The sequence below is a fragment of the Spea bombifrons genome, chromosome 5, assembly GCF_027358695.1.
Source record: "Spea bombifrons isolate aSpeBom1 chromosome 5, aSpeBom1.2.pri, whole genome shotgun sequence".
Classification (NCBI taxonomy): domain Eukaryota; kingdom Metazoa; phylum Chordata; class Amphibia; order Anura; family Pelobatidae; genus Spea; species Spea bombifrons.
This window is the reverse complement of record NC_071091.1, coordinates 76,264,404-76,277,009: the sequence shown is the minus strand read 5'-3', so window position 1 is coordinate 76,277,009 and position 12,606 is coordinate 76,264,404. Positions and strand designations below refer to the sequence as shown.

The 12,606-nt window shown below is 36.7% G+C and overlaps 1 protein-coding gene across 1 annotated transcript in view; it reads right to left on the bottom strand.

The window, feature by feature from the left end:
• LAMA1 (laminin subunit alpha 1) overlaps positions 1-12,606 on the bottom strand; it is a 69,337-nt gene that overhangs the window by 55,833 nt on the left and 898 nt on the right. The gene's annotated exons all lie outside the window — the stretch shown is intronic.

The window sequence follows — 12,606 nt, the reverse complement described above, 5'->3', positions numbered from 1 at the left end:
AGTCGGCAGACAAGTCATCTGCTATGGACACCGTCATTCCATGCATAAACATGAATACAATTTCTTGCTTTGCACCAAGCAGCTTCCTATTCACATCAGTGACCCAGAAGCATGTATGAAATTTGGGTGCCAATGTCAGAAAATGGTACAACTTGGTACCTCAATTGATCAATCAAAGCTTCAGCCTCCATGACATAAGCTTGCTGACGTCTATGTGGCGGTAGCGTAATTGACTTTAATTTGGTGAATTAGGTGTAGTGGGTTATACTTATTTTAAGGGCTGATATTGTTGTGGCGGTGTGTGTAAGACATACGGGGTTACTGCCACATGTTTGGGCCTTTACAAATGTAAGACTTAGAACTATAAACACAAAATGTTAGAATGTGCAAAAAGCTATGGATACTACGGAATCCTTTTTTTCATTAATCTAAATGGTATATTTTTCAAAGCACTTATACAATTAGACCCTGTAATGTCAAACAGACTTATTTAGATAAATCAAGGATATAATATAACAAACTAAACTGAATGTGACTATGTGAGTGGAATGATCAATTGAGGCTACGTTACTGAATACTTCCTACGCTCTAACTCCTTGTTTTTAGAGCTAATTTTCCCCATCTGTCTGCAGACCAGTTCAAAGCACCTCAACTTGTTTGGGAAAATACTTGAAACCCGAGGACCTTTCAAAGGACATAATTATTTTGGTGAAAGAATAGTTTGCAGTGTTAAGGTCTCTGATACGATCTAAACTTTCATCAGGACAAGGCATTGTCCATGCCAAAACATTACAAAGAGTTAAAATACAGACTAAGCATTCTAGGCTGATTAGATAAGTGATGTACCATAAATAAAGGAAATGTAAAGCAACGTTTAGCCTATCAGACATCACCACAGCTTAAAAGCCCTTGCGCTGCATTTTTTCCTCTTGGCTAACATCACAAGTTGCAGAAACGTAGTCTTCTTCCCACAGTCGTTCAGGCAGTTACTGACTAATGAACCATAGAACAGCTAAATCTGTTCGTGACAAAGATTGAGATTCATAATCAATGTATGCCATTTTAAGTTACAAAGTTACAGTGGTATCATATATATAACGCAAGTCAGGGGGGGTTATATGATCACAAAGCCAGACGTGTGTGAAGGTTTATTTACTAATGCAAAAGTAAATCATTCTGAAGAGGAAATCGTGTAGGGAGAACATTTGAGACTCAGAAGAAAAAACAGTGCAAAGTATATTAACCTTATGCATATGAAGTTAATGAACAATCGACAATAAAACGTTGGTCTTCACTAGAATGTACAGAATGCCATAAAGATTAACCGTTTGTATGTCAGATAATTTACTATGAATGCAGACCCAATGTGGTAGACTTATTTGGGATTCCAGGGGTTAATCATTAGTATGCAGTAGGCAAGACTCTAATAGTCCATGTGGGTTCCTCCAGCAATCTTGCTTGTAATACAATGAGCAACAGAGAAACTAAGATCTAAGGTTATGTAAGTGCAAGTTATTCCGAAACAAAACATCTATTATGGGCAGAATAAGACGCCAAGATATCTCAGATACGTACTGCAGTTGTCCATATAGAATTGCATATGCTAATTTGGTTGTTCATACACTTTTATTATGTTTAGCTCTTTGTGACTCCTTGAATATTAAAGGCCATTTGACATTTTAAGATGAATAGACAATCATGCTTCAGATTAAGTTTACATTGAGTGAGAAGTATTTAAGCATAAAGAAAACCAATTGGATGGAAACTATGGCATTAAAGCATATTTATATAAAAAGTGATTCTGGTGTAAAGTTCAAAAAGTGGTCTTATCAATGATCATGACCATTCCATTACTTGTTTAGGTGACAAGGCCATATTTCAAAAGCAATTATTATTTTAACACATAACCCAAGGTATAACCCAGCATGTTGGTTTTATGGCTGGGAGTGATCCCCTTATTTTTGGTCTATGAGTAGAGTGTTCCTCCTTCAAAGTGCAACAGTGAGTTAGCATTATACCAAAAAGCCTTTGACACTTCTGTAGGTTAAATGTTTCTAATTCCTTACATTAATTATGGGAATATTGCCTATTACCACAAGGAAAAAAGGCTTTTTTGAGGTTTTGCTTAATTCGGATTAATGGGTTTCATGTAGAGGATTATTTGGGAGGCATTCTAATATCCAGCGCTTAAAAAGACCCAAAAACTGTGCTGTTAGGAAGGATCACCTTTGTGTCATTCAGTAAATAGCTTGTCGTCATCTAACAATTAAGAACTAATTACAAGTTAGTCCTAAAACAAGCTTCCACATCTCCTTATCTTAATCCAACTTGCGCTTGGCACCTTTATGTCTGGGGTCCTTCACAGACTGACTCCTGCTTGAAATGAGTTTGAAAACCAAGTTTCTGTCCCAATCTTAAAACTGTAAGAAAAATGCTTATCTAAATCTAGTAAATCTTTATTTTAATCTTAAATCTCCCATTAACATTAACTCATTTAATTTTATGTTGATTCATTAACCCTTTCCGTTCCACTTCTTCAAAACATTTTTTTAAGGAAAACAATTGGACTACTTCCTATAAAATGCAATTATGGTGTAAATGTTGTGTGCACTACTGATTAAACAAAATGTATCCAAATGTACAAATAAAGACTTTAACATAAGTGATACACGACAAGGGTGGCCAAGCAGTTTTTGTAATGTAATTGTGGATGACCTCAAATTCCAAGATTTTTTTTTTTACCCAAAGGACCTTTATCATACAGCAGTATGATCCTTCTGTACACGAAATGTAATTGCAAAAAGGGAAATTAACCTTTCGTGAATATATAAAATCGTGACAATGATATATAATTACTTCATATTCTTAATTGAAATACATTTCCTATTTAAAGAAGTCACTAATTACCTGAAACTCTTTGTATCTTTGCTGTAATTGTTTTTTGGAGATATTCTTTTAAAAAAATGCAACACATTAAAGCTGAGATCTGTGTCTCAAAAGTGGCAAAGCCAACATTATCTTATCAAATTCCTGCCCTGAAATATTCTCCTTCTGACTCACCAACCCTTATAAAGACTGCTTCAACCAATCAACACCATAACCCAGAGATAACAGGAAGAATAACCATATAGAACGTTTTATTACAAAGTTTGCTTAATCTGTAAACACTATGACATGAGTTTACTTGAGGAATTTAAGATGTTTTTTTGGTAATATCCAAGAATCAGCACATTTCTACTGGAACCCATATTTTAAGCGCAGGGAGAAAAACTAAAGTTTCAAGATGTTCCGAATGGGTCATTGTGACCATAAGGTCTAATTTTGCCCCTACCTAATATATGATATGATTTGCACACAAGGTCAGTGAAATATACAATAAACGGGGTGTAAATCTATATACAAAAACTCTTGATATGAACCACGAAGGTCTGATCAGTATATCAGTATGACGCTGTCCAGAGAGGTCCCCGGAGCCACTTTGGCGCTTTGGGATAAGTGGTTGTAATTGTATATCACATGAGAAAATCCCCTTTAATCCAGTGTTGGTTTATATTTCTGAATTATACAACTGAGCCTTACTTTTAAACACTTTGATAGACCTGAACAATGGCACGACGCGGGATTAAGTGGGATTTACAAAAACGAAGTAAAGTACACAGTTTCATAAATGGTCTGATTCACACAATTCTATTTGTGCAACTTTCACTCAAAATTCTTTATCTAAAGTTACAACATATTTTATAATGTTTTGCCAAATATGGTATTCAATTAAATAATGTTAATAATGAATGTAAAATGATTACATCATATACAATGTTAAAGGTCATTTTACAGTGGATGATTTGCCATTGAAATGTAACTCTTTTGTGGCTCCCTAAGTGTCTTCTTCACCAACTGCGGTTTAACATCTTGCTTTGAAGGAACTTTAAGGTAATTAAGGAGTCCAAAGTCATATCCATTAATTATTATTTGGGATGGCTTGGCTGAGCAATCCAGAAGAAGCGAGGAAGCCACGTGGGAGCTCAACAGTATGCTCAACAGAGGATCTCCCCAACTAGTCCATGATCATCACTGTAAAAGCGTGACATTGAGGCAGTGCCCCCGGAATCTGGTCTGTCCTATGAAAAAAAAAAATCTGTCCTATGAAAACCAAGACTGTTGGGATGTATGTTTTCATTTAGTAAAACAGTAACAAGCTTCCAAGTGTTTAAACATTTGAAGTTCATGGTTATATTTGTTTAGCTTTATAATATCACATTTTAAAGGGTCTGTTTCAATGACAGAAACATAACTCTGACAGAGTATAACATGAATCGTGTCTTGTATGTCATACTGTTTTAGCGCGCTATATCACTTACTAAAACTGGTTAAGTGTTGTTTGATGCACTTTGGTCGCTCACATAACCTTCCCCCCTTTTATCTCCTGTTTGAAGACACTAGCAATAAAACCATAAGAAACATAGAATCTGACACAGATAAGAACCATTTGGCCCATCTAGTCTGCCCATATTTCCCTGCTGTTCTGTCCCATGCATATAAATTCTGTTACTGTATTAACCTCTACCCCTTCTGCTTGGAGACTGTTCCACTTACCTACCACCTTCTCAGTAAAGTGAAATTTAATTGCATTACATCTAAGAATCTCTCTAGTTTTAGAATATAACCTCTTATTTATGATGATCATGTCATCTTCTTAGGACAACCGATCAGTGTCCTCACTAATTTCAGTAGGTACGCAACTTGTATCTACTCATTTTCTTGAGGTAAGCATATATCTAAAACACCTTGATGACATATATATATATATATATATATATATATATATATATATATATATATATATATATATATATATATATATATATACATATATTAGCATGTACAGTTTAAGTGCATTCTATGCATTGGACTATCCCTTTAAGGCAATTTACCTTGAATTCTACATAGGGTTGCGGTAAAACTTTGAGCAATTTTTTTTTTCAGAAACCTGTAAATCCCCTAAATATTAATATAATTAAATATTGACTCAGACCAGCTGAACTGAATGCCAAAGGCAGCGTTGGCTTTATGGGTCTTTTTATTTTTACGTTATGGATAACAGTAGTCTTATTCATGTATTGTCTAGACAACTTCAAAGAAAAAGGGCATTTCTAGAGGCAAACAGCTGCAAATCCTTGACAGTGCTTTGTGGCTTTGTCTGTTTTATGTTGATGCGCTGTGCTACTCACTGCATGAACACATACTAACAGTCATGGAGTCAGTCAGATGGAGTCTTTCATCAAAGGTAATACCTTTTATTGGGCCAACCCAGAAAATGCTGTAAAGTAACATAGGCTTTTGAGACCTCACAAGTCCCTTCTTCAGATCAGATGAAAAATATAGAAAACGTAGACTTTGAGGACAGATAATAACCATTCAGCCCATTAATCCTGTTGTGAAGACTCAATCCTCAATCAGTCCTTGGTCTCGTCCTAGATTAGGAATAGCCATATCCTTATCCCATGCAAGTTTAAATTCCCTCACTGTATTAGCCTCGACCACTACCGCTGGGAGATTGTTCCATTAACCTACCACTAACCTATCACACTGTCATCATAGGAAAACTTTCTTCCATTACATCTAAGCTTCTGACCTACTACTTTAAGATTATGACCTCTTGTCCTCACACATACAAGACACATGCATTCCATCAGAAAAAGAGACATCTGAGGTCTTAAAAGCTTATGTAGCTGTACATATTTGTCTATGGTTATCCAGTTGTACCGCTCCATATCCACATATTTTTTTTCATATTAAAGCCTACAGGATATGTATGTGGGATAACCCTAAAGGAAACTGTACTAAATACTGTAAATAGTCCATTGAGTGGAATCTCTTAATTCCTGTTGGTACATCAAACTTAAGCTTTTCATAATAATATTTACTTTTAAACATAGCCAGATGTAAAATAATAGAGGCTTTTGCTTTAAAAAGCTGCCAATTCGTACAAACGAACAGCTCCCAACTGTTGTCCCCTTACAATAAAGTAATCCATGTGTCTGGGTTTTGGCTGCTTATCTCTGCATACATCCGCTATACGTCTTTATCTATAATCACTTGGCTGTGATTGGAGACAATGGAGAAGCCAGTGATCTCATTCCAGTGTTATGAACGCTTTCATCTACTGATCATCCGTGATCAGATAATGACCCTTCGGCTGAAATTAGCTAGGTATGCAGTGTCAAAGGATTTATGTGTGCGGCTCACATGAAGAAGCGGTAACCTGATTTTTAATAATAAGACTCTACATGCATGTACCAAGCAGTTAACCTGTCTAGTGCCAGAGCAGGTGTGCAATACATTCAAAGGGTTAACAACCTTTTGAGTCTGTAAACATATATCCGTATGTAAAATATAAAATAAAGCTGCAGTTCCATTTCATACCGTAATATAATCTTATCGTAATTCAGTTCAGCCAATTCAGTTCAGACTATTGGCTACCATCAGAAAAAAAATAGCTTCTTTGCTTCTTTGATGGTGCTATATAAGACAGTAAATAATAATAATAATAATACAATCAGAGTTATGCTGCAAACTATCACTGTAACACCGTCACCAATGGCAATAGTGTAGGCATAGAAGCATGATCCTTTACATACTATCTCAGTATTGGGTTTTTTCATCGTTAGGCTTTCCTGTTGTCAGGAAAAGCCTGTATAAAACAGCATCGCTAAAAGACAATGACGATGAGGTTTTCCTTTAGACTAAAAGATGCAGTGCATTGTTGCCTGTCTGATGGTATCACAGCATGGCGGCAGGAATGCCAAAAAGAAAAGCAGCTGTTTAGCCCTGGTAAACAAAAAAAACCCTAAACCAGAGCCTGAACAAAGATGTGCTCCACACGGGAAAACCAAACACAAGCAGAGCGTTTCTCCGGTTATCTCATTCACTCGCTAGCATTCGTGTTGAATAAGGCGCTTTATAGTTTGCTAACGGATGTGAAGACATGACGCAAACATAGTAAATATGAAAAGAAAGAACCAGAGGATGTTGCTGTTGGAGAAATGATATAATTAGCATATTCTTCTTGTTGTCATGTTAGATCTTGGCTAGCTAGCTGGATTTGGCAATATAACAAAAAAATTTTGTACGGAAAGTCGCAAGGACCAAACTTCTTAACAAACAGAAATGTTTTAGCTGACTTGTACCCCTCTGCTTTCAATAAGCTAGGCCCAGCCAAGAGCTCAAGCACAGCTTAAGCCAATACCAACTTGACGTCATATGATGGCACACTGCCGGCACAGCATGGAGTAGGTATACTGTCAACGCTGAGCTGGCTCTGTGAGTAGTTTAATATTAATTCTTTAAAAAAAAACCTGACCTAGAAGTTGTACCTATGTTGCTGTAGGCACCCTCTTCATCTGTCGTCCAACATTATTTTTTGGAACTGATTGGCTGCTTAAAGCAACTTATGAGTGGCAAGAAAGTGTTGCAACTGAAATTAATGGGAATTACATGCGCATGGGGGTCTGAACAGACCCCTACTTGAAGCATTCACTAAACCACCACTGGAGCTGAATGGAGGTACGTACCGGTATATCACATGCATGGAAATGTTTAAAGCCAGACACATCTCTTCCCTGGGGGGAAGGTGCAAATGCATATAGAGGGTTTCTATTTTTGCAAAAGCAACACAAGGAAAATGTAAAGGGACCACGCAGCTATCATATGCATTAATGTGCGTATGATGTCCATAGTGTTCCTTTCATACACACAGTTCTCTTTCGTTTCACCATATAAAGTGTATACGTTCTGCTCCATTGACTATAACCTGTTGGGATCATATAAAAAGAGCATTTCATTTTTAAAGAGATACACATCATTTTCTAGAGCTGGCCAGCTGATGAGCTACAGATGCTCACTGAGGATGTAAGCTGAGAGTGATGCCAACAGAGCAACATCGTATGACTGCTCCTGCAATCAGGAATGCTTATTTCGGCTCCCGTAAGGTAGAGGGGATCTAGATAAGATCTCCTTTACTGATCTTGGTAAAAATGGCATTGCTCACTGCAGAAGCATTGAGTAGCTGCTGGTCACCCCGAGAAAGCAGTGTTACGAAGATCAAAATAAAACATATTATTAAGCACTACATGTTATGTCTTATCTGCCTGTTATACAAGGCTGCTGAATATGATGGCGCTATAAAAGTCACTAAGTAATAATAATAGCATTGGTATTTTGAACTCTGCTAGATGTTAATACAGTGAAGGCGTTTAAGCAAGCATGGGATAGGCATAAGGCTAAGCTAGATATAGGATACGGAAAGTATTCTGAGGTTGTGCAGACTGGATGGGCCGAATGGTTCTTATCTGCCGTCACTTTGTATGTTACTCCCAGGTACATCAGAGTACGTCTGAGCTTCTCTGTAAAATAAGATGCATGTAACTCCCCATCTCCCACACACTTGAAGTGGCAGAAGCAGTGTTTTGTCTAGTAAAGATACAGTTTAAAATAAGTGTTTACATTGTTTATGTCCTATGTGATATATTGTTTATAGTAAACAATATATTGTGAATAGTAAACTGTTTAACCTTATGTCGTTTATATGATATCAAGGTGATCTTTAGAAGTGCATGCCATGGGGGGTAATGTTCAACATTCTTCTATTCTAAAATCAAGAAAAAAAAGTTTATAAGTTACACGCAGCCCGGGACTTTATGGAAAAGTCTAAAAAGCAACACATTATCAACGCATGAGTGCTTTTATTACACCACCAGTCTTACAAGGTTTTTCAAGTGTGACTGAGGTTGTTACAGTATATTGCTGGGGAACATGGAAATTAGGAAGCAACAGGTTTGAAGAGTCATTCATTAAAGGCAAACACCTCCCCCGGCCCCGAATGCTGTTTGAGGTATTTCTTACAGGGGTCATCTCCAATGGAGAACAAAGACCTAATCCACAGCTGGCTTCCGTTAGTATTAACAAAAAACACAGTATAGCTTTTTGATTTAGAACCCTCCTTTCATCTCTAAAATAAATAACTGAGGAATAACAAGTCTTCATGCTGAACTAGTTAGGAACAGTTTGCACCAAATGGAGAAATACAAATCCCCAAGTTATTTCAAACACAATATTGTTTCTTTTTCTGGATCAGCTGCTCAGATATATAACAAAAACCATATGTATGTACACCAGATACATAGTTACATAGTTACATAGCACATAAGGTTGAAAAAAGACCTAAGTCCATCAAGTTCAGCCCTTCTACCTCACCTTCCTAGTCTTGATCCAAAAAAGGCAAAAAAACCCTAATTAAGCTACTTCGAATTCTGTCATTAGGGGTACCATTACCCCAAGCCTCAACTATTAAGCCAGTATCACAACCTCATGCTGACGAGTCCCATGAAGGATGAAACAGCTGTCCATGAGTGGTGATCTGGCTATTGTACCTCTTCCTGAGTTTTGTCTATAGGCTGTCTTGTACAGCGGGCAATTACTTTCAAGGGATCCATGTATAAAGTGGTTATAGAGGCAAAGGTGATAATTGTTAACCTTATTTGCATTCACCTACCCAGAATCCCTTGTGGTTGTGACAGCACCATGAGATTTCTGAGGGAAAAACAAGCCTTCTGGCTTGTCTGGTGTCTGTAGATGAGTGTTTAATAATACTTCTACTGTCATTAGGAGAAAACATTTCTTCTTGACTCCAAAAGGCAATCAGATTTCTTCTTGGATCAAGAAGCTCTAAAATATTAATTCTATTTATAGCCCTATGAGGAAGTTTGTAAGCAGGGTAAATTAATGTCACCTGTACGGTTGACATTGTAAAGCAGCCACATAGTCAATGATAATATGCAATGGAAGAAGTTGGGTTTTCAAAATAGTCTGCAGGTTATGATCTTTGTCTGAGGTTCAGTCATGTAGCTTTTCCACGATCACTCAACTCTCTTTAAATTCACATTGAAATTGTGACAAAGGCATGTTTTACACTGTGTATAATATTCTTAAGTCTGTTTCTTCATCTGATTGAAGCCCCTCACCCCTATACCTAATTTGGGTTCTTCATCTGAAGCACCTACCAAGCCCCTCACCCCTATACACCTAAGACTGTTTCTTCATCCAAGGCACTCATCAAACTCCTCACCCATAAGTCTGCTTCTTCATTTGAGGCAACCACCAAGCCCCTCACCCCTATACCCCAAAGACTGTTTCTTTATCCAAGGCACCCACCAAACCCTTCACCCATAAGTTTGCTTCATCATCTGAGGTAACCACTAAGCCCTTCACCCCTATACCCATAAGTCTAATTCTTCATCTGAAGCAACCACTAAGCCTCTCAAACCCTAAATAGTTTTGTTTGTAACTTCTAGTCCCTCTTTTGACATCATGACTGGAGTTTGCGCAGAATCTCTTTCATGTTGAAGGTTAAAAGTTTCAGTATAAAGCTACTTACTTTCTGTCCATACACCATAAAGTGGATGCTGTCTTAAAAAGTTACAATGTTTCCTTGTGCAATAACTGAAGAAGTAAACCACAAACTGCCTATCTAGATGTATCAGTCCATAGCAAAAGTGACCTGAAGACTTAATTCTATGATCATACTATGTTCACATGACCTCGCTTACCCATAATGCATTCAACACAATCGCATCATTGCCATTAAAACTGGAATTTTCCACATGTCTACTTAAACTCATGGTGATAAGATCTATTCTAGAGCTTTCATTAATTGTTGAAATGTCCTGCTAACCTAGGAGCTGGTTTTTCTGTAAGGTATATCCTGTATCTTCTGGATATTTTTTACAGTAGATGCTTAAACCATTGGTCCAGCCATCTTTAAAAGAGATTGTGTTATGCAAAGCTTTCAGGAAATGATAGTATTATCTAACCCGTCCCTGGAGCACTATGAAAATTGTTAAGATTTACAAGAGGCTTTAAAGCCAACAATATAAAAGCATGGAATGTGCTGTCTATGGCAGGGTCACCATTCTTCTGTTATATATTAACAGAAACAACTACACAACTGTCACAAACTACTAGAACTTTAAGGTTAAATGCCGTCAATATTTAATGTATATGTAGTCATTACAAATTAAGGACTTGATGGATTCTAGGTGTAGTGTGCTTCATGCAACCACAATATACAATAGTTTTGGCCACACGACATCCCTAATTCTGTTTGGAATGTTAACCTATAATTATGCATTAGATGAGTGACTAGTGAGTATTATTTGATTAGAAAATCTTAAAAGTTTCTAGTTATGGCCTTCGGGATAAGGTGTATAACATAAATCATGATCATAAAGAGAATGGATTCCCGGACAGGTAAAAGACATTAAGCAGTAGTAGCTACACAATGTATGATGAAGATATCAGTTGTGACACAACACTCCTTGTGTTTGGGTTATGCTCTCTCACTTCCCACACACGCAGGACTTGGAAATCACAATACTGTTCAGCTCATAGAGATAAGGAGGAACATGCTCTGGCGAGAAGGACCCTCCTTTCTCTCTCTATGTCTGTTAAATATGTTCCTGTGGATTTTGTCTCCAAAAAAGGTCTACTACCAGATATCCTTGTGGGCTATAATGAATGTTAGTGATACAGAAACCCATCCATGATGAAGCCATACTAATTTCGATGCAAGAACTTGTCAATCCATTAAAAGTTCAGAGAAAATTCACATTTAAGGAGTCTTATGACAAAATGGTGAAAAATTTACATTTAACTTTAAAGTTTTACTCTTTCTAACTTTTCATTTCTCCTTTTGATGTGTTAACTGGTCTGTACAACCTCTGGCTTTACTGAGTTTATTTGACATTCTCACCCCATCATAGCATACTATCAGTGGTGTATTTAACACATTTGCTTTCACAGTTTAGCCATGTCAAAGACCTATTTCAGCAAATAAGGTAGCTTTGCACAGTTGTTCCCACTAGCCCAGGTGGCCAAATACTTAAAGGCTTAGAATGGCATCTGCAAGGAAGAGCCTCATTACCATATTTAAAATTAAACTTCCTACACACGATAAAGTAAACTGTACTCCGTCATAGCGTGGGATGGCGTCTGATGGTAGTTTGGAAGCATTCACAAGTTACTTACATAAAATATTTACATATTATACATATTACACATATTTTAAGAACCACATATCGCTGATTTATGTGTTGTGCTAGAGACAAAAATATTTGGCTGAAAAACACACAGACAAACATATAACATCATATAATATAAAACAATGGAGAGAGCCCAGCATTATTATTATTATTTATTGTTTTATATAGTGCCATCAAATTCCGTAGCGCTGTATGTGACCGATCACCTTTTTTTGGTAATTTATAATAGGCTATATTTTAATAAAAACTGTACTTTAAATTTGATTGGTTCCAAAAAATTCAGAAACAAATTTTATCGCACAGAACCACCTAAAGCTACTATTATTATTTTTTCTTAAAGTTTGAGAACATTATTAGTTATATTATTAAGTCATTAAAATTGCCATAATTTGCCATTCAGTATGTGAGGATAAGTGTTATAGTAGGGGAAATAGTAACTTTTATTATTCTCAGTTATTGTTTTATGTCAGAATACCTCCAATAATGGGAGATTTGGGGAGAAATGCTAAAA